We start from the raw sequence: 23,594 nt of genomic DNA, 5'->3' as shown, positions 1-23,594 counted from the left end.
AGGAGTGTGTCGCACATGCTGAATGTGAAAACACACAACCTTGAATGTTCTGCTGCTTTTATTCAGTAGTTCTACACAATAAAGGCACAGCAAACAAATCCCAATCAAATTGAATGTGCTTTAATTATGAAATACAATTCATTCTGGACATTTATTTGAACACAATTGTTAATGTTATAGCGCTTTCTCAGTCACTTTTAATCATTTATACAGCACTGTTCATTGTTCAGGACACTACAATTTCTCAATTTTTATTGACTACAAATAATTTTAATGCTGTGAAGTTGTGCAGCACCACCACCATAATAGACTAATTTTATCCAGTTGTCTGCAGCCAAATTGGCTTCACATTATTAAAAGGGTGATTCCAAACTTTCAGTCAGCGATCCACTAATCCAAGCTTTTGAACAGCCTATATTTGTTTCATTTCATTTGTACAAGTGTAGGACCCAGCAGGTCTAAGGTGAGAGGAAGCAGGAGCAGTGGGTCTATTGCATGGAGCAGTAGGAGCAGCGGTGTAGTTTTGCGTTATACTGCAGAGAACGAGGAACAGCAGTCGTTCAGCCGCAGGAATGCAGCTCCAGCTCTGCTGATGTGCAGTTGAGATTGATTTACTGTCCACCGAGAAGGCCGGACCTCTCCATACACTCTGTACACAAAGTACAAAAGAGTTAATGCCAGGATTTCAGTGGTGTGGCGCGGTGTCTTTTAGGAATGGAACACAAGGTGCACTACAATCATCTTGATTGTCAAAATGCTTTGTGGTCTTCCTCTGTCAGATATTATGTTGCGTGCCACTGGTAATGTATCTGTCCCACGCACAGACAGTTGACCCCGCTGGCTGCAATGGAAGCACTGATACACCTCGAACACCCCCAGATCCAGTTTCTTAAGATGCTGGTAAAATGTGGTTTCGTGTTTCCACGCTTCTTTTTTCTTTCCTTCCTTGTTACAATGGATGCATTACTGCTGTCCTACGTCCCGCAGAATGACTCTAGAGAAGGGGGATAATAAAACGAAGGCTTGGTTTGTATTCTTGCACTATTCCAAATTCTGTGCGGCCAGTGTTCACTGACTTTTACTCGGCTGTAAACATAGTGTCATCATACAGATTTAGGCCAGTGTCAGCTGCGGTGACGGATGTCTTGAAAAGGGTCACCCTTTTATCTGGAAGACTTAGGGAAAGGAAGTGGTTTTGGACAAACCCCCTCCCCCTCACTCCCTCTCATCCCACTGCTTCAAGGAGCATCTTGACCAGCTGATGCAGGAGGTAAAGGGAGGTGGGAGTGGAGTGGGTGGGGGGTGGGGGGTAGCTGAGGTCCACACTGACCCTTGAGGTTGCGTTCCCCTTTAAAAGTCACAGCACACTCGCTCATGCAGGAGCTGCTGCGGCAGAGGGGGGAAACACTGCTGAGCTGTGCAGTTTGGAGCGCATGGAGGAGGAGGGGGAGAGAGAGCAAGGCAGAGAGAGAGAGGGAGGGAGAGAGAGAGATAGAGGGAGACAGGGGAATGAGACAGAGAAAAAGGGAGAGAGAGAGAAGGGAGAGAGAGAGAGAGAGTGCGAACAATGTCATTCCGTTCAGTAAGGCAAATGCTGCAGTCAACTTTACGGCTCAAGTGAAGGCACACCACCAGATGCTGCGCATCCCGAGAGCAGAAGAGGAGGCTGGGTGAGTATACGGAACTTTATCTTCCTCTCCAGGGCAGAGGGCACAACTTTTTCAATGCCCAATTCTCTTAAAGCTCAGCTTTAACCGACGTGGGCTGTGGCGTTTATTCCGATTGAAGAATAATTCTCCCACCTGGCCCAGGCTTGGGATGGCTCTTAAAGGAGCCCTGACTGTGTCGACCTAGAATGATGAGTGCAGTTCTGCAGTCGTAGGCTTTGCACCAGCCGGTCCGGCCTGAGTGTGCTTTTTAACACATGGCAAGGTTTTTAAATAGCAGAGGCGGAGCGGTCAGCAGCCGCTCCGAGCTCTGAGGGAGGCCGGACGTGGGAGAGAGAATTAGGACAGAGGATTCGTGCCTGCTGGCATAAATAATACATCCTGGTCCATCTTACTCAGCACTTCGCTAAGTCGCAGTTTTACTGTCCTGAAGTAGTCATGGTCTTTCTCTTTCTCTGTATGTTATATTGTCTGTGTGTATGCAGGCATGTGTATTGTATGCGTGCGCCAGGAGGGAAGGAGTTAATGAGTTTGCAGCAGAAGTGAAAGTGGAGACAAGTTTCGAGGGCGGCCTATAGCCGGGAACAGAGCGTTCACACTGCAGAAGTGAACGCGGACAGCTAGCAGTGTCAGGAACAGAGAAGCATCCAATGCAGCTCAGGCAGAAGATTTTGACGTTAAGTTTGAGCAGACCAGGTGCACATGAGCCCCCTCAGAGAGTATGTGCATGCCTGTGATGGGGACCTGGTGCTAAGACAATGTGACTAACTTAGCACAGCCTTCCTTTTATTCTGTAATCAGTCACTTTAGCCTTGGTGCTAACTGTCCTGCCATCACCTGGCTAAGAAGTGTGCACAGAAGGCAAGAGAATGGTGGTGGTGGTGGTGCAGGGGGTTGGGGGGGAGGGGGTGGTAGTATTGTGGGTTATCTATAGATCTATAGACTCCTAACGCTGTCCATGCTGCAGGATTTTATCTTACCTTGTTCTCTTATCTGTGTAAAGCATGGCAAAACGTATGCAACCTGTCCGGCCTTCTTTCAGGGAGTTATTTCCAGTTTTGTCCAGGGTCTTCGCCTGTAGGTTAACTATATTCAAACTGCTCTCCATCCGAGTGCGCACTTGTACATGTATGCTAGCAGCAGTGAGCACTTTGATGATGAGTTCCATCCTCAGCTTCACGGGCTACAGAGCAGGATTTAGATGTATATACAGGATGGATGTGAGGGTCCATACATCAATGTCAGATTCACAGCCTGACATCATTAGCAGAAACTGCAGCTTTTCTCCAGCTCCTCACTGAAGAAGGTTGGGGGGGTTGGGGGGGGGGGTGTATATGTAGGGAGGTGTATGGTGGGGGGGTGGTTTGCTGCTTCTGCTGCACAGCCAAAAAGCAAAGTGCCGCACTCACCTGACGTTTTCTGCACCCTCCCCCTCCTCCTTCTCCTCCTCCTCCTCTTCGTCCCATCGTTCTCTGCTCTCTCTCTCTCTTAATCTTGCTCTCTCTTTCTACATCTCCAGAGAGCAGCTGCCCAGTACAGTGCAATGTGAGCATGTTTGCACTGTGCAGAGTGTAATTTTTTTCCAGACACAAAAAAGACTACAGCACTTTTTTTTCTTATCTCTCCCATGTGAGCAGATACAGAAAGAGAGAAAGAGAGAGAGAGGGCGAGAGAGGCTCTCCTGCAGTGTCCTGCAGCACAGCTCCTGCAGTGCTGGGCTAGCATGGCTGCTGTAGCAGTAGCACACACAGGCAGCAGCAGTGCAGTCACGTGGAGCACTGAGGAGAGCAGGAGTGGGTGAGTGAGCTAGAGAGAGAGAGAGTGTGTGTGTGTGTGTGTGTGTGTGTGTGAGAGAGAGAGAGAGAGAGAGAGGTTTCTGCTGCTCCTGCATGGCACTGCTGCTGAGTTTGGCAGCTCAGAGAGAGTATGTATGCCCTCTGTCTGTGCATGGGACTCCAAAGAGAGAGAGCGTGTACTGAGATTAGCCTGATTACCCCTCTTGCCCCCCCCCCCCCCCCCAATGGTGCATTGTCCCATACCAGTGCTCCAGATCCGATGATGTAATCAATGCAGCAAGCTTTGAACTTGCTGTAGTAAGGATTCCTCGCATGTCCCCTACTGACATCTTTCCTCATTGATAAAAAACAGCCGGCAAAGACCGTTCACCCACTTTATGGTTTATGATGAAGTCGAAATTTATGCAGGTGGCAATTAGTCTTGGCTAAGTGATATACACAAAGTACACATCAAGGATCTGCACTAGTTTCATAATGAACTATCGCTAAAGTTAACCCCTTAAATTTCATGATTACTATTCAGTAATTCATTTAATTAAAAAAAAAATATTATTAAAGCAAGCAACCCCTGTTACCGTCTCAAAATTAAAGTGGTTTTTGGCTTGGACATGCGGTTCTAAGGAAAATTGGTAGAGCCTTTACGTTATTTGGTGGTACTTTAGACCTTAAAAAAGGGTTTTCACACTCACATATCTAATTTTCTAACAGTTTAATGGTTCTTCAATCCACTAAAGCAATGGTAGGCAATATGACAATAGTTATCACTATCCTGATAAATTACACCACAATACACTTGAGCTGTGCATATTGTGGGTAACAACTGCATGTTTCATTACAAAGAGATCATAATTAGGTCAGTTTAACTGTGCTTAGTGCTGCGCTGCATGTGAAATATTAATAAAAATAATTGTGCTCATTTTTCACTGTAATTATTTAACCTAATTATTTAACCTATGTAATTTAATATTACATATTGTGGAAATTTTCTTCAGGTATCATGATCTTGTATTTTTGATGTAATGACTATCTCTAACTGCCCTGTGATGGACTGGCAACCTGTCCAGGGTGTATCCTGCCTTCCGCCCAATGACTGCTGGGATAGGCTTCAGCACCCCCCGTGACCCTGAGGCAGAAGCGGCTTAGAAAATGGATGGATGGATGGACTATCTCTAACTGAAAGTTTGATTAGGGAACCAGCAGTGGTTCTTCTAAGGCATTGCTTAAAAGTAGAGCTAAAGGATAATTATTTTTACATTGACATCACAAATTTAAAATGTGCAGTTTTCTCAAATTGCAACAGCTATCGTGTTAATTACATCCCACATTAGTACCAATATTGGCTTAAGTGTTATGTGGGGAAACCTAACGTAATACCATGGTGTGTGTACATAAATCAGACCAATCAAAAATCAGAAGCAACCAAATACCCATGTGCTGTGTACGTGACAACACAAGCAGCTATTTAGCAGTCTGGTGAATGTTATATATTATATGGTGAATGAACATTAAAGCCTCAAGCAAGAAAAAACTGGTTATTCTAGTCTACTTGGTCCAAAAAAACAGGCCTGGATGAAAATATTTGGAATTTATATTGTGATTATTGTTCCAAAAATTGCAATTAGATATCTTCAAAAAATATCTTCAGCTCCGTCCACAAAGAAGCCTTTATTTATTAGAGTTTAAGGGGTTAATGCGGTTGTATCATTCCCCCACACATCAGCTGAAGTGAAGCAGTGGAGCATTGAGGCTGTGTGTTATGAGATCTGATGACTCAAGAAAAATGGAGCTCCAATGCAGCAGAGAGTAGGCCGCTCACCTGCCATCATTCGCATTAATGGCCACTGCATCCTGTGGTTCACTCAGCCACATGTGCAGTGGGCTATCTGCAGTGGGACACACTCCAGCAGAGACAGACCTCCTGAATGTCCCCATTTCACTCACACGCAGGCCCATCTGCGTTGGTACCGCTCCATTAGTCCACATGCAGGTAATGACTGAAGGTAATGATAGAGGGGGTGACACCGAAATGCATAATTTTCACAAACAGAAAGAGCAAAAGGCCGAAGGGCCGAAGCGAAATTGCAGCGCGGCGAGAAATGTCAAGGTGCAGAACGGCGTGTGGCAGTGGAAAATGGGAAATGCTTGCTTTTGTGACTTTGCTCAGTTTATTGATAAGGTCATCAGTATGAGAGTACTTGGATGCAGTGCAGTCCCTCACTTCAGCATTGTACAGTAGCTCAGACTGCAGAGAGAGAGGGGGGGGGGGTGAGCAAGAGAGAGACAGAGAGAGAGAGAGAGAGAGAGAGAGAGAGAGAGAGAGCGCTGAGATGTGCTGCTGCACTGTATCTCTTCCTAGTGATGAACTTTCTCCAGGGTGCTGCACTCAAAACCCAGCAATACTGTAAGTCTCTAAAGTCTCTATTACAGAAGAACAGTCAATATCAATAATCAAATCCAGTGATGGGAATGATTTGTGACAAATTTCACAGAATAAAGGAACAGTAAGATGTCCTTTAAATCTCTTTTAAAATTTTCTAACATGGTTTTAAAAAGTCATTTTTTTCACAGTAATATAACCATAGTTTTACATTTTGATCTCAATTCAGAAATCTAAAAATAGTGATAAAAAATAGGCATAAAATAGCGACACAATAGCTCTTGACAATTCTTAATTAAAAAGTCTACAAAAACTGCAACTGTACACTGGGGAAAGAAATACACTAGACTGAACTTACTTGATTCCAATGTGTGCATCATTTATACGTATATTACACCAGCACACGTATATTACAAGTGTTGCCAGACATATTTCAGCTTAAAGGTAAGATTGTTTTAATGTAACGTATTTCATGTTTTATATGTGGAAATGATGTACTCATTTGAATCAGTGAGGAGCAAATCCACTGCATCACTATTTTAATGTGAAGATTTTTTTGAATCTCACATTATGTTTATGAGGCCAACCAGCAGGGGGTGCAAGGTAAGCTCTTTAATGAAGTTGACTGCTTACATTCTCAAGCTTGTACAACTAACTTGAATGCCAATTAATGTTAAACTGTCCAGCATTAAAATATCACTGCCTGTTGCCCTTTACATTGTGTGTAAATGTAATTATTAATGGATTAAAAGAAATGGACCAAGATAACTTGAAAAGACATCTGGTTCCATTGACTAACATTAAAAGTAATGTGTGTTTTTTGCTTCTCCTGTAAAGTTACAATTTTGGAGATTCTAGGTTTTGTTCCGACTGCAGTGATTTACTATTCTAGATTGAAACTAAGCAAATAATTGCTATTGTGTATATTTCAATTACATATAATGTTTTAACTGCACGACTTTTGCACAACTGTACTACGTTTTTTATTACCAATTATTGTCTATTTATTTTAACATATTAGGAAAAAACATCAAATGTGGCCTGTGCAAAAATTATAGCACATTTTATATTGTATATATATATATGTGTGTGTGTGTGTGTGTGTGTGTGTATATATATATATATATATATATATATATATATATATATATATATATACTTTTTTTATGTTCAACTCAGCAAGTAAAGAGAAACTGAGCATCAGCACTTGCAGAACATGGCCATTTTTAAGTGTGTGAGGATGTGTTAACTTATTTTTACTTAAAAAGGTCAACAAGGTTATGTGACCAGGTGCTTTCAAACTTTGGCATACAACTATATATTAATACTCTCATTATTTATATGAACTAAAATATCGCTGTTGTCGGACGAAAGCCTTGTATCTCCATTTTTGCCGTTTTTCAGTTTTTGACATAATGTGAAATTACCCATTACTCTTTACATTGTATGTAAATTTCATGAGGAAAGAACTAATAGAAATTACACAGAATGACTTAGAAAAAGGTCTGGTTCCATTAAAAGTAAAGTTGGTTCTTTCCTTCTCCTGTAAACTTATCATTTTGGAGATAAAAGGTTTTGTTCTGACAACAGCGACATATACCCCAATTATAAAATATCTAATTTTAAAAATAGAATATAATAAGAATATAATAAAATAGAAATTGGTTGAACAGCTAATAGAAAGCAGTTATTAGTCATTGAACATGTTTGCTGTACTAACTTGTAAAGTAGCACAGAATAGAAACCTCTCGTTTGTCCCGTAACCTCTGATGCTGAGTTCCCTCCTCCCTCTCTCTCTCTCTCTCTCTCTCTCTCTCTCTCTTTCTCCTCCACACTGAGGCAGAGGGCGCTCTGTTGAACAGGAACATGCCTTGACTTGTACCGGCTTGTCTGAAGGGAGCTCTGGCTTGTGGTCAACAGCAGCTGCTGTGTGCATTTCACTCAGCGCTGACCCGGCAAGAGGACAACAACAGCTCAAACCTTCTGCTTTCTGGGAATACTGGACAAACACAGGTATCTCTGTATATCTGCGCTGACCAAACTGACGGCCTTACAGCCCTCAGACGAGGTAAGCGACTTTGACTTGAGTGTGGTTTTGCAGGTGTAATTACCTTTGAGACTCTATCTTCATCTCTCTCTCTCTCTCTCTCCATCTTCTGAATCGCTCATATTAAAGCTACTAAGGCCATGCTTTGATTTATATAGTGGGCTCTGCTTAAAGTGTTCCAAACCTTAATGTAGTCAGCCCTATAAACTCTTAGCATACAGTCATTACTTCCAGCACAGTAGTAACTGTTATGAATGATTCAGGGGGCTAATGTTAAAGTAATATGTACATTAAGTACTTAAAAGAGTTAGGAATTTAGGTGGGGTCCAGCATCTAAGAACTATATAAGGTACATGTTTATATATGTTAATCGTAGCTATCAAATCATTTAGAAACATTACTCTCTTTATTATTCCCTTTCTCTTCATACTTAGGCTTTATTGTTATATTTTAAAGTTTAATAACACCACTAATCATTTTTCAAGTGGTTAATGGGTTTAAATAGCATGCTTTATTATTCAGTTATTAATCTTAGGACCTTTTCTTTCCTACTATGAGTTACTTAGTTACTACTATAAACTAACATATGAGTTATGCAGTTATAAGAGTATGGAACTGAAGTGTGGACCCACATACAGGCCTTTGCAGGGAAACGGTTGTAATCGTAGGAGTCAGGATAATGTCTGAGGTTGTTTTCTGAGCGTTTTTCTTCATTAAACCTCAGTGTTTGTTTACACTGGGCCCAGCACCTAAGTGCAAGAGGTTATTGGCATGTTCACTGGGGTGTGATTCTACACCCGCTGTCACCTTTGCCACCCACGTCCCCTTTCTCGAACAAATAGTGCTGACTAGAGGAACAGAGAAAATCAATCCCTCCATCACCATCGCTCAGTCGTAAAGAATCTGATGGGCTAGTGGAGCTTGCTGTGATCATGGAATGTGGTTTGTCTTTTTAATTCAACAGCTTGTTTACCGGAGGACTTCCCTTCACTGGAAAGCCCCTCAACTTCACCCACAGTTCAGATCGTCATTAGAACACACAAAGAAGGCTCAGCCTGCTCTGACGACAGAAACCACGGGCATAGTAGGTAAGTTGACCTATACAATAAGTACACTTTTAATATATGTCTACTGCTTAAAAATTAGGAATCAATCTGATTGCAGATAAGTGTATAAAATGATTGTAATATGCTAGCCATAATAAATCATCAGTAGGACATTGGGAAGCTGTGAATTTAAATGAAGAAATTTTAGATGTATCCGGAATGATGACTGCACACATATAATGACTAAGAAAGGCTGTACAGTCCTGAGAATTAAGTTATAATAAAATTAATAAGTAGAGCTCAAGTCTCAGTGATTACAACTTGGCAAAATATTTATTTAAATAGATAATTACAGTAGATTACATGTCATTGTTGTCATTTCTGTATCTCAGAATTCTAAATAAAAGATCTAAATATATAGAATTGTTGATAAGTAGTTTATTAAAAGTATTATTACTATACACTACATTATAAACTACCATTGAATGGTAGTGTACATCAGCATATAGGCACTACTGTACCAAAACTCTGGATATCCAAAATGGTAAATTTGTAGGGCTTTAACATTAATTTAGCATTCATTTTATTGCTTTTTTATTATTTTAAACCATTTCTATTAATCTGCTCATGTTCACAATGTGAAGAGTAGAAGGTATTTTTAAATCATGCAAAACAAACAATAGAAAGTGGCAATGAAATGATGATCTGCATTTTTTAGCAGTTTTATGCTCAAGTTTTTAAGCCACTGTTGTTGCCAGGAGCAGTTTGCAGACTTGTAGTAACGTACTGCTCTGGCTGAAAGGTGGGGCGTTTCAATTATTAATGCTCTCCAGTTCTACAAATAGAGCTTGCATTGATCAACAGTCTCTTGAGTAAACTGATATTGTTTAGGAATGCAGTGTTTGCACTTTGTCTCCCTAGATAGCTCCTTACAGGCTTCTCGCGCTCTTTTTTTTAACTATAGCAAGGTCCTCACTTGGCAGTCATTTGAAGTATAAGAGTGTCAACCTTCCAGCTTTCTTTCTCTTTTATTTATTTATTTTTTCCCTTCTTTTTTCAGGCCCTTTTTGCTACTAACTATTCTTATCCAGCGGTGTCATCAGCGCTCAGATTCAAGAAAGCTTTGTCACATTTAGGGACCCATACACTGTTAGAAATAAACGTACTATGCAGGTACATGAATCATTCATCAAGGTACAAACAAATGTAAGTGTACCCTCAAAGGTACAACAGTGGTTTTAAGGTCCAGTAGTGCCCCTTACATGAATTTTTCTTAGTGGAAAAGTAGATATTTGTACCTTTTCATAACCAAATGTTTTAAATCAGAACATTAAAGTAAAAAGCTTGGAGACGAGACAGGGTGTGTGGAGTCAGTACAACTTTGAAAATATCATTTCAATGGATTTGCAATTATATACCCTGACTAAAGGTACTGGGATGTACCCCTGAGGGTACCACCATAGTGACAAGAGGGGTACTGCCCCAGTGACAGTGTCATACCTTTTTTTCTGAGAGTGTATCATGAGAAACAATGAAGTTGAAAATGAAATTGAAATGAAAGAGTTTGATTTCATTTGAAAGCATTATAAAAATGTGTAAAAAAATTTATACCATTAATTCAGTAGTAGTATCCCGTGTGTCAAATGCATGTTCTGTGGGCCGAGTCAGGCCCGTGGAACAATCCTATTCTGCCCGCAAAATTATTTTCACTTTCGACTAATTGTAGCCCATTTCACCATGAACTGCACCAGAGTTCCCAGCATGTACTGCAACATAATGCGTGCTCCCCACCCCCTCCCCAACGACGATCTATGGAACAGCACCAGGAAAAAAAATACCAATTAAAAAAAAAATAAATCACCAGGTGTCTTATTCAAGTGAATGAGGGATTTTTAAAAACTACTGTACATTGGGGACAAAGAGGTTTAACAGTTCTCTGCAGCTGATTTGATATAAATTATTATTTTATATAAAACATTATTTAAAACTATTTTAGAATTGTTCAAGTATTCAGTACCTATTTTTTCCATAGCTTTGGCATGTTTTGAACAAACAACGGCCAGTTGGGCTCAATGCAAAATGTTAAGTAAAAATAAAATAAAAACACTGTTTATTGACCGAGTTTTTAATGGTTAAGTTTGACACTCCTGGTCTATATTGTCCAAAAATAGACCCTTGAATATCAGCTTATCTGTTAGGATAAGAGTGTTAAGTGATACTTTTTTAATCCCACAAACAGGGAAATTCTACCTCCACATTTAACCCATCCGCAAAGTGAAACACCACATACACACTAGTGAATACACACACAGTGAGCAACCCTGGGAGTAATTGGGGGGGTTAGGTGTCTTGCTTAAGAACACCTCAATCATGCGCTGTTGGCACTGGGGATTGAACCAGCAACCTTCCGGTCACAGGGCCGGTTCCCTAACCCCCAGCCCATGACTGCCCCACAAGTGATGTTGCAGTGATGTTCCCTGTAGTGTTTTGTAGGGAACTTGGTTTTGTTGTATGCAGCCCAGGCTCAGAGAATAAACACTGCTTTTATGAAGGAGTGTTTTATAGCAGGAGGCTTAATCCTAGTCTGGGAGATCTAGCACCCTGCAGAGTTTAGCTGCAACTCTAATGTAACACATCTGATCCAGGTTATGAAGGCTTTCAGGGGCTTTTGAATATTAGGTGTGTTGGATCTGAACTCTCTAGCATGCTAGATGTCCAGGACCAGGTTTGTGCACCCCTGTTTTAACATTTTTGTTTGATCCTTTCATTTTGGAGAGGCTCCGTATTGTAGTGCTAGAAAATTGTATTCTAAGCTGTTTTTCCAGCTTAAATTCCCTCTGTAATCTGAATTTAGTTTTCAGCCTGTAACTCAAGAGTGACCCTTTTCTTCCTATTTACAGTAACAACATGTGTGCAAGTGTTAAAAAAAATCAGGAAACTTAAACATTAAAGGGCCTACATAATGAAATATTCTTTCTTCTTCTCTTCTCTCTTTAGATCTTCTCTGTTCTTTTTTAAATAAGAGGTTTTGAGGTCATATGTAAACATTGCAAAAGTTCTAAAATGTGCCATTTACTCACCAGTCCATACAGTCTGTATGCGGAAACTGAGAAGCAAGGGAGAACAGGTTTAAATATGGCACTTTACTGCTAATTCTAGTGCACAATTTCTATATATTGTTTCTTTATATTTACAGAGTTTAACATGCTGTAAGAAAAGAAGAATAAAATACAAAATATACCATTTTACAATGACTTCCAAAATATCATGTGACCAGGCTGCCCAAACTTTTGCATATCTGCCTATTCAGCCAACAGCAGTTCAGCCTGGCCCATTAACACTGATATAATAAGGAGAGCACCCAATCAGAACAGAGCACATTTACATATAACAGTTTTAAAGGTACAGTAACGAAAACAGCCTTAATTCTAAATCAGAATATGAATGTTCACCAAGTAGCAAGTGTACAAGGATTTTCTCTTGGAATGTCAATATAAAATTAAATCCATTAAAATAAATATAGAAAAGAAATACACTGTAAATAAACAAACTGCAAGCTACAATCAATTGCTGACATACATATATACAGTATGTACAGCTAAAAAAATTGAGCAGTAAATATAAATGTATGTGCATGTATAAACATATTTATAAAATATGTATATTGCAACAAAGTAAAGTGCATATTTGCCGTGACTACAGTAAAGGGAGGTGGGAAAGGTTCTTGTTAAGAAGCATCATGGCATGGTGGTTAAGTACATTATATTGTGTGTGATAAATATATATAATAAAGAGAGGTTAGAAAATGGATGGAAAAATGAATTACGACTGTTTTTGTTATATAAATATACTTAGATATCAAAACAAGAAACTTAAACACTTAAAAGCAAACAAGAACTAATATGAAACTTTTGTCAGGTGACTAGCCACAGCACTTTCCCTTTAAGATGATTAAGTCTGGGGAATGTCAGAATGCTGCTGTACAATGGACAGAGTGAAAGAGGGAGAGAGAGAGAGAGAGAAGGGCACTATCACAGCTATACTCTTCCTCCACAGTGGCTTCAGCAGATGTCCTTGTCAGGAGTAGAAGATCAGCGCAGACGCTGAGGTGAGTATCCTATCACACTCACTTACCCTTCAGCCTGTCTCTCTTCTCTCTATCCTTCTATCTCTTACTCAGTCTGACCGCCTTACTGCTGTATTGCATACACAACAGCTCATAGCTAATTACTGCTACATTCCTTCTAAATCTTTCCAGTCTTATTCATGGGCCTTGTGTGGTGTGGCAGCTGATGTTAACCCTCAGAGTCACAGTTCACACCGGCCATAACGAAATTTTACTTTTATATCAGTTGAAGCTCGTTTGCAGTTCATTAAAACAAGCAGAGAAATGTCGTCAAATGCTCAGACTCTTAAATCTCAATCAGTCCCACGTTACTGTGTTTGAGCAGAAGAGAAAGCATCTTATTATTATGATTTTATATAATGAGGCACTACTGTTTTATTGTCAGGAAAGAAACGACATTCTTCACATTTTTGTCATGCTTTCGTCATTGTTAGATTGGAAAAGATGTCGGAAGTGCAGTCCTCAAACCTGTTAAACCAGATCGCAGTGTCATATCTGCCCTTTACAACGTGCTGAAATTGCATAATGAATAGAAAGTAGAAAAGCTCGGAAAGGCCTTGAGGAAAATCTGGTTCCATTAACTTTAATTTTATCTGAAGAAAGTTTTTTTTTTCTCCTGTTAACATTTTGAAGATGTGAGGTACAGCAGTGATATATAACTACGGTACTTAGGCTTCTTATAAGATATATAATGTCCAATGTCCATTTATCTGGACAGTCATTTATCTGCACAGTGTACATTTCTTTGTTAAAAAACACATTAGAACAAATACAAATAAACAAAAAATGATCTGTCAGTATGTTATCTTCACCATTTCTGTCCTCTGAGGAAGTACAGTGTTTACAGTTACCATCAGATACTTATATTTATATAATCAAACCATCAATAAATAAAATCAGGTGGACTTTATCAAATACATGGACTGGCTGGAGTGCAATGAGAAGTCTAACTGTGTTCATCTAACCAACATTAATAAGAAAATAAATCTTTAAATCTATTTATTTATTTATTTTAATGCTATTTTGAGTTTTTACCAGTGTTGAGGGTAATGCAGTACAAAGTAACGTGTTAAAGTGACATGACTGTTAATGTACTACACTTTAAATTTTGGAATCCCATTACAGTTACTGACTTTACTACTGAAGTGCTCAATTACTGAATTAAAAAAAAAGAATAATTACTTGCGCTACTCATGTGCCTTTATGGGCCGATATCCTGAAAAACTGGACTCCATATCAAGGATCCTACTTTTTAAAAATGAAAGAGTTTAGTGTAGCATATGGGTTATGTACACACACACGTTCCCATTGATGGAAAATAACCCATAAAATTCAATTAACTCTTTTTGTGATGTCACAAAAAAAACTTAATTAGATATATCCACCTATTTAGCCATCAGCAGTTTAGCTCTGCCCGTCCACGCTAAAGTTATAAGGAGTGTTCCAGCCCAGTGTTTTGAATGAGGCCAAGTACAGAGCCGCCAATCAGAACAGAGGTTTTTTACATATATCAGTCATAAAGAGAGTGACAAGGAATAAAGAGAGGTTGGAAAATGATCATGTAAAAGTGACATAAACTACGTAAATGTTATAAACAGAAAAAACAAAGATACAGGCCTTTACAAAGAACAAAACTAACGGAGCACAGTGAAATGAAAGCATATGTTTGCTCTGTAGATTGTCCATGCTGGTGATATGGTGCATGTGCTATCTACAGCAGCTGACTGGGGGCCTTTGTGACAATGACCAGTGCAGTGCGAGCACAGAAAGTGCGGTTTTTTATTTCAAACCCCTGTTACAGTTCAAGAAAAGCCATTACTTTGTAACAGATTGCTTTTTCTAAAGAAGGCTAATACTGATGTTTACTGGCAGAAACACATTTATTGATAAACAGACAAATAGTTTTAGATTATTTTCATGGCTGCCTATCATTTTTGCACAGTGCTGTATATACAAGTGTATAAGTTTAAACAGCCCCATTCAAAGTCAAATTATATGTATTGCTGATTTTTTTAAGTGAAAATAAGTTAACACGTCCTCTTAAATATTAAACAAAATTAAACATCACATTTTTGCTCTGTTAATCTATAAAACAAAACTAACAGTATTTTATTTTGACTTTCACCCCAGCTTTTGCACAGGCTTCACTTCATGTTTTCTTTTTTCTCATGTATAAAACAATGTACTTATTTCACATTTAAAATCAACAAAATGTCATTTGAGCAGAGGCACCCAAAGTTTTGCATACAACTGTGAGAACACGAAATAAGATGTTTATCGCTATATTTCTAAGAATCAACTTCTTCTAGGAAATGGGAAGCAAAGGACATAGCATGCTCACAGCATGTATGGAAAAACAGCAGCACAGCTTAATGTAAAGGGGTTTTCTCCTGAGGGGTTTTATTTTCAACGTTCAGACACTAGATCCTTACATACGGTCAATATATTGTCACTCTTGCACCCCCGAAGGTGAACAAGTTCAAGGGGAAGAGGGACAACGCCCCAGCACTCTAAATATTTTCTATATCTATTTATTATTGCGAAAACCGATATGAATCTGAGTCTGAGTGAATGTGGCACCTGCCTGCCCTGGGGCTGAAGTGTGTCAGAGGTGTGAGGACATGCACACACACACAGCAGGGTGTGCCAGCTGGCAGTCGCGTGTTTTCCCTCTCTACTTCCTGAAAGCCTGTATTAGGGATTACATCAGGCCCAAAGCAGTGAGGAATTCCTGCCGTCATGTGGCCAGTCTCCCTCACGAGACACACGCAGGGACACAGCACACTGCAATTTAGCGAGAGCAGCAGAAACAGCATCACGAGGTGTGTGTGTGTGTACAAGTGTGAGTGTGTGTCTGTACACTCATGCCTTAGTGAAGGCTAATAGTGCTGTGTGTCAGAGACCTTCCTTCATATATATATATATTAAGTACAGCACCAGGACAGAAAATTGCACAGAAGCCTCAACAACTAAATATCGCATGTGTCAGTATTTAGTGTGTCTACTCCTTACCTTAATTGCAGCCTTCATTCTTTTCAGGAGACTTGCTTTCAGTTTTTGAAAGAAATCTGCAGGGATATTTTTCCACACCTCCAAAATTCAGTCTTAGAAGTTGGTTGCATTTTCTTGGTAGAGGGCCAGTTGTTCTAGGAACACTAGCAGCTTCTTTCTTTTGTTTTCAGGTTTTCTGTTTTTCCGTGAGGGCTTCTTGACAGCTACACTTCCTCATAGCTTGATTTCCTTTGTCAAAGATGACAGCTTTTACTATTGTTTATCTGATGATTTTTTGTTGGTCTGTCAGGTTTTGCTTGGTTGTTAAGAATACCAATTTCTCTAAATCGTTTAAGACGTTTTTGAACTCCAGTTTTGTTTTCCTCTTCCTTATGCAAGTTCCTTATATCCTTATATCAAATCTCCTGGGAAATATCTCCTGTGAAATTAATAACTGGAAAATAAATACATACAGGGTGGTTTCTGAGTTGCAGTACTGTGGAGTTTTATTAGCTCATGGCGAAACTGTGACTGGCATTCTTTGCCTTTCTGCTGAGGAACTGGACTTTAGATAAAAAGTGACAGATCCTGTTTACATTCAGCATTTGGTTCCACCTATGAGTCATCATGCAGGGAAAGAGTGTTTTATGGGCACGATATGTTTGTGAGTATGTGTGTTTATGAGGATGATGTATTTTAGTGTGCTATTATACCATTCAAGAGCACTTTACTTACATGAGTCAACTCAGGCTCTGGAAAACTACCCAGTAATGCACCTTTAACGCTTTAACCCCTTAGTCTTGAACCAAAAAGCAGCTATTTCTACCTTTTAGCGCACTATACTTCAACAACATCTAGAGCTGGATAGCTAAGTTCAATACATCTATGGTGCCAACCATAGGAGTCAGCTTATCAGCATCTGTGAGCCAATAAATAGGCTTGTTTTAAAGCCTAAACTGGTGACTGGATGCCTAAATTTACACTGATATTACAAATTGCACATTTAGCATCTCACGCTTGTATATAATTGAATGATTAAATGTAGTCCAGCAAAGCTGAACATTTGTGGATTTTAATTTTTTTACATTTTCTATGTCGCAAAATACAATTTTGAACAATACTTCACACTTTAATCATTACTTTGATGAATCTAATGAATAACGGGCCCTTAGTGAAATGAATCCCATTCTGAATGTGTGCATACACTCACTCAGCATCACGCTTCTTTTATATAGTGATAGAAAACACAGCAGCACCCTTTAAATGGCCCAGAAGCTGCTGACAGCTCCAGAAATCTGTTCCTCACTCTGAAAATTTAAGAATAACACAGCCACTTTGTATTGTTTCCCAAGTAATTGCTGACAGACATATGTGCTGTAATAATAACTGAATATCTCTAAGGAGACATGAGGTTTGACATGTTCGATAGCTGAGAACTACAGTCGTGTGCAAAAGTTTTGGATCTCCTGGTCTAATTACATATTTATGTTCTATGAAAATAGGAATGCACTTCTTTATTTGCTGAATTTAACATACAAAAAACAGTGCATTCAATATTTTTTGTTTTGTTCTTTTCCCATATGTTAAATGTTTTCTTTAGTGGTGCATACAGCTGTACGTCAGGCTTTTCAGGAGTTTAACAGAAGCAGCCGGTGGTGCAGATGTGATTTAAGAAGTGTCATGTTCTCTCACATGTTTTTTTTAGTCAAAACATCTCTGCCTTTAACTGTGTGTACAGAGGTGACAGTAGTGTCAAATGATGCAGGAGCCCACACGTGGCACTGCTGGACCAACTGGTTGTCTACCTGGCAATGAAATCCAGAAAAAGGAACTTAACGTCAGGATGAGCAGCAGAGCGTGTCATTGTTACAAGGTGGATGAAAGACTGATATTTTATTTTAGTTTGTGAAACAAAAATCTTAAACAATGAGGGAAATAAATTTCCCATGTAGAGCACTCTGATCTCTCTTATGCCTGTAACTGTAATTAAGCTAATTGTTAGAACATTACTGGACATTGCATTGCGAAGGACAGTTCAGCTACAAATCAGACTTTATAGCTGACAGTATATCAATGTCAGGTAACATTCTATCCAAGGTTACGTAACAACTTGACGCAAGGGTGTTATGATTTAGGTATGCGGTTTGCTCAGTGCTAACTGATTTGCACAAGCTTTGGTTACTTATATACTACATGAGCCTCGTTGCTTCAGCTTTTGGTGATTTTTCACAGAACTGTCACGTTAAACTGCTCCATCAAGCCAAGAATCAGGACGCCTCGCCCAGTTTAAGTAAATCCCTCAACCCCTGGCTAAAACGATACTCGAATGAGGCGGCACACAGGGCAGAACCGCGACTGAAATAGCCTCCTAATTACAGGTGTGTTTGCTCAGGCACAGATAACGCATCAGCCCCCTGGAATGTTGTATCAGCAGCTGTCATAAAAGCACATGGATGGTGCCAGACTGTCCAGCGAGGTACGCCTCCTCAGACACGGAGCTCAAACAAAGTGCAGCCTGCCTTTTTCTCACTGTTTATATCATTCAATTGATCATTCAAAGACTGAGGAATCATTAGCTGTATGAGTTAATAGGAGCCTGATTGGTGGTGGAGTGCTGTGTACTGGCTTCCAGTATAGGTCTGCAGGTTTCATCTCTTTCTATCTATTTTTTATACTTACAGTACTAGTTGCTAGCTTCGTTATCCAGATCTGTGTATGTGCTGTAGATGCTATGTATGTCAGTATGGCTTGTTTGAAAGCCAATAAAATATGAACTCACAAAGACTGAAGAATTATAGGCCGCAGGCTTTTATGATAGGCAATAAGGTTGCTTGCAAATGAATTGGTTCACAATGTAAGTCTTTCAGGAGCTTGTATAAGTAAGCTGCTTACAGATGTCAGTGTCTGTACCAGTAGGTCGGAGGCAAGGCTTGTGCTATATGGTTCCCTTCCCTCTTAATAGGTACGATGCAAAGTGGTGGCTGAAAGCTAAGATTACTTTCTAGCTATATTAACACACAGTTTCCCCCTTTAGCCCATTTTAAATGACAACAGCATGTCATACATTGTCAGAAAACACATAAGCTGGTCTATTTGAAATTTTTTTGAGACTCAGCTTGACACTGCTTATGGTCATAAGCTTCTATTGCTAGTTAGTGGCATTAGAGTTTGTAGCTCCACTGTTGAAGAAGCCAACTTAGTCTTAGCTAATTAATTACATTAGAAGCCGGAGAGAATGTATATTTTTGATTGCTTTGAGCATTTCTGTTTCACAATGAAAGCCATTCTGGAGTATGTAAGTAAGCCTCCGATTGAAATGTCGGCATTTGTAACAGCAGACCGGAGGCCGGGCTCGTGCAATATGGCCCCTCGCCTTCTCAGTGTGGGATTTAGAAGCTTGTGACTATGACTGTGGGGGCTAAGTCACACTGAGCTCTGCTTTATCATAACGCTGGGCCATGTTGTGTCTTTGGCAGCACCTCCTCTCGTTCTCTCTCTTTCTCTCTCTCTCTCTGTCTCTCTTTCTTTTCCTTTCTTCTCTCCTACTCACTCGCTCTCTCCCACTCCATCCGAGGGCGCACTCCTATCAGCTGTGAGGCCCGTCTCTTTGCCAGGGCCGCAAGGAGAGAGGCAGGCTGCCTAAAATAACCCAGCTGTGGGGAATACCGGCCGATAAAGCCTGAAACACTGCCTCCGCGAGCACGGAGCTAATCACAGGCCGGCCTACTCCTCTCACACTCCTATGACATACTCATACAAGCTGTCTCTCTCACAAACACCTACACGCACAGACACACACAGCACGCAAACACACTCACATGCTTATACTAATACCTTCTTAAAGGCAAATATAGGCTGAACCTCTTCAATAAGCCTTTATTTGCAAACAAGTGAGTCACGGTTTGTTTGTGGATGATCATAGTCCACAGCTTACACAGCACAAAGGTGCTCTCAGCTCCCCTGAGGTGTGGCAGTGTCTCTCTCTCTCTCTCTCTCTCTCTCCCTCTTGCTCTCTCCCTCCTTTTCTTTCTCTCTCTCTCTCTCTCTCTCTCTCTCTCTCTCCCTCTCTTTCTCTTTCTCTCTCTCCCCCCTCTCCCTCTCTCCCTCTCTTTCTTTCTCTCTCTCCCCTGTTTCTCCCTCTCTCTCTCTCTCTCCCTCTCTCTTTCTCGCTTTTTTATTTCTCTCCCTTTATTTCTCTTTTCTCTCAGTCCCTCACAACTTCTCTGTCTTATTTATATCTCTTTCATTTGCATCTTTTTCTTTGTTTGTTTGTTTCTATCCTTCTATCTCATGCGTTTTTTCTTTTGCTCTCTTATTCTCCTTTCTCTCTCTCTTTCTCTCTCTCTCTCTCTCCCTCTTTTCCTTTGTTTCTCTCTTTATTTCTCTTTCGCTCTCACAATTTGTCTCTCTGTCTCTCTCTCTTATATCTCTATAACTTTTCTATCTAAATTTTGTCTCCTGTCTGTTTTTCTCCATCTTTGCTCTTTCTCTCTCTCAACATTTCTTTCTTTCACTCTCACAATTCCTCCATCTGTCTCACTCTCTAATCTATACATCTCTTTTTTGTTTGTCTTTTTTTCTCTCCTCGTTTTCTTGTGTCTTGGCAGCAGTTTCTTTTTCTTCATCTTTTCTTTATTTCTCTCTTACATTTTCTGTTCTTCTCTGTCTCTCTTTTTCTTAATTTCCCTCCCTCTTTATTTCTGTCTTTCTCAGAATTTCTCTCTCTCCATGTCTTATCTATATCTCTCTCAGTTGTCTCTTTTCTCTCCTCTCTTCCTCTTGCTGTCTATCTTTTCTCTCTCTCTGTCTCTCATGCCCTTTTTTTCTTTCACTCTCATTCTCTCTCTCTTTCTCTCTCTCTCTCTCGTTAGCTCAGCTGTATGAAATTGGATGCTTCAGGTTTTTTCTATATTGGTTTTTCCTTTATTATTATTTTTTATTCTGTATAGTTTTTATCATATAGCATGTCTATCAATATCTATTTTATGATTGTTACTATTATAACTATTGTCATTGCTACATAATTACTATGTAGTACAGCACAACTATGCATTGTTGTGATACTAATAAAATGTGTCGTATACAGCTGAAGGAAGTAACTGAGCAGTGACCTCACACACAGCCTCATGATTTACTGGGAAAGTCATGTCATTGGTAATTAGTCACAGATGTTTATTTGTGTAGTGTATTTTAACCTGTAGGTTTCACAGTTCCCTAAATTGTCCTAAAAATCATCCCTAATAATCATCCAAAAACTTCCCAGAGTTGCCACAAACTGTTTTATGAGTTTTTTTCCCTTTTCGCAGGACGAGCGCTCTTCACCATCATCAAGAATGTGGAAGCAGAATCAAATAAAGGGAAAACTTAGCATTTGTGTCAGCAGCTTCCAGTGAAAGATGAGTGGACTTTCGGAGGGGCAGCTCACAGAGGAAAAATCTTGAGCTTTCTGACGCAGGAGCTTCCAAGAAGTAGGACATGAATATGCAAAATGAGTCCTCGAGAGAAGACTCTCTTTGGGCAAGCGAAAGGAGGATACAGCGGAGGAAGAGGAGAGAGAGGAGGAGGGAGAGGAGCAGTGAGGGAAGCTGGCTGCTGTGAGTGTTTCTCTGGCAGTGTCTTAGCTGGTTGTTGTGAGGAGTGAGAACGAAGCAATCAGCAAGTATACTGCCGCAGAAACTCGTCACCATACGAGGCCCATCCATCCAGCGCAGAGATCCCCCACACAGTCAGCGGAAAGCTCCAGCCTCTTCCATCAGCCCTCCCTTCATTCGGCACGGCTTGCTTCTGACTTTAGTCATAGAATAGAATCAGTTATGATTCTTTGGGGAATTTATATGATGAATCATGAAATCTCAAATCTGACCATAATTCATTTTGTACAGTACCTTGTGCATGTACAGTATAGTATTTGTATCTGGCTACATATCGTATATCGTATATATTTTATGTATTAAAATATGTTCTCTTTTATTGGATGAGGGGGCTAGGAGTAAGATCAATTTCTGTCATGCCTCACGGGCCACGTTTGTCACTCGGGAAGCTCTAATCTATAACATAGTATTGAACGACCCCTTTTTTATACAAGCATTTGAATACCCTCTACTAATATCTATCTCAATGCACCACAGAGACCCTTGTGTATTATTAGTGTGAGAAGCAAAGTATTATCATTACAATCAAGTAAAATCAACTGAGTTATAATTGATTGTAACTGAAATTGGTGCAGCTTCAGATCAGTGTCTCACTGATGCCTCTACTGTACATAACAGTGAATTCATTTCATGAATCCTCTGCATTAAAGCTTTTCTGACTGGACACGCTTCATGTGTTTCTCAGTTCCTTTGTTGTTCTGGCGATTCCTGTACTCTGTCATGTACAGTGCTCTACAGAAATCAGAGACCACCCTTCATTTATTTCATTTCCAGTTTCAAGCATTTACTGGAAGCCTCAACAACTAAATATAACATCGTTTTCTCAGTATGTAGTGTGTCTACCCTTCACCTTTCTTACAGCTCTCTTGCCCTCAGTTTTTCAAAGAAATCTGCCGATATTTTTTTTTCCCTAAAGTTCAGTCTTAGAAGTTGGTTTAGCATCAGTTACCACAAACACATTCAGTGATGTGTTGAGGAATGGACTCGGGGGTGGTCAGTCCATTGTTCTGCTTCTTTGTTTGGTTTGATTTTTCATTTTCTCTGTTTTGCAGTCTTGACAGCTACACATTCTTTCAGACTCATAGCACTGAGTTGTCACCTCACAGTGGTAGGATGGACAGAAACATCTGTGGTTGAAAGGCTATTTGGGCTGGAATAAATAAAATAAAAGAGGGGTGTTCCCTGATTGATTTGGTTGTTTGCTTTAGCTTATATGATCTGTTGTTGTGTTAAACTGTGTGTACACCAGTTGTAAGTACTGAATGATTTGTTCTCTCCTTTGAAGTCAGCTGAGGCATGGTGCTAGCTCTGGCTCTTAGACCATGAACTAGTAAGGCCTCAGTCACCTGTGGCAGTGAATGGCAGTTGATTTAGTTTATTATGGCAGATTTGACAGCGACAGCACGGCTGTACTGCAGAGCCGGTGCTGAACGCATGCATTAGTTTCACAGGCTGTCGACTGATTCGGCTTAGGCTGTAACAAAGTGGCTGCCATCTAGTGCTGCTTTCTGTGCGTGTGATTACATTAAGGGCACTCCTTTACTGAATCACAGGGGGAGAAAAGCCCCCCGGCTGAGACACAGCTCAGAGACTTCTGGTGAAATCCTTGTTCAAGTGATATAGTCAGTTTCGTGATTCTGTAACACCTAATAAAATGAAGTGAAATTCAAAAGCGCACCGTATTTTCTTCTTTTCCTCAATAACTTTAGTATTTCTAAACCTGAAAAAAGGACACTGGCACTACTGGGTATTTTCTCTTATGTCATGTGAACTGTGAACATTGTTTACAGTCACTCATGTAAGCAGTAAAAGTGGAATTTCCTCAGATTTTCCTCAGTGTTTGTGTTGCTTTCCTTTGCAGCAGCAGGTTGTGCAAGTATGAATAGAAGCCGT

The 23,594-nt window shown here is 40.0% G+C and overlaps 1 long non-coding RNA gene across 1 annotated transcript; it reads left to right on the top strand.

Moving 5' to 3' along the window:
- Window positions 1-1,565: 1,565 nt before the first annotated feature.
- On the top strand, window positions 1,566-22,365 carry LOC119264028. The gene is made up of 5 exons (XR_005130728.1): window positions 1,566-1,670; window positions 7,684-7,908; window positions 8,852-8,975; window positions 12,990-13,041; window positions 21,357-22,365. It is a non-coding gene; the product is annotated as an uncharacterized LOC119264028 (long non-coding RNA).
- The last annotated feature ends 1,229 nt before the right edge of the window (window positions 22,366-23,594 follow it).

The sequence above is a fragment of the Pygocentrus nattereri genome, chromosome 9, assembly GCF_015220715.1.
Source record: "Pygocentrus nattereri isolate fPygNat1 chromosome 9, fPygNat1.pri, whole genome shotgun sequence".
Lineage (NCBI taxonomy): Eukaryota > Metazoa > Chordata > Actinopteri > Characiformes > Serrasalmidae > Pygocentrus > Pygocentrus nattereri.
Note: the sequence above shows the minus strand (reverse complement) of the source record. Positions and strands in the feature narration are given on the sequence as shown.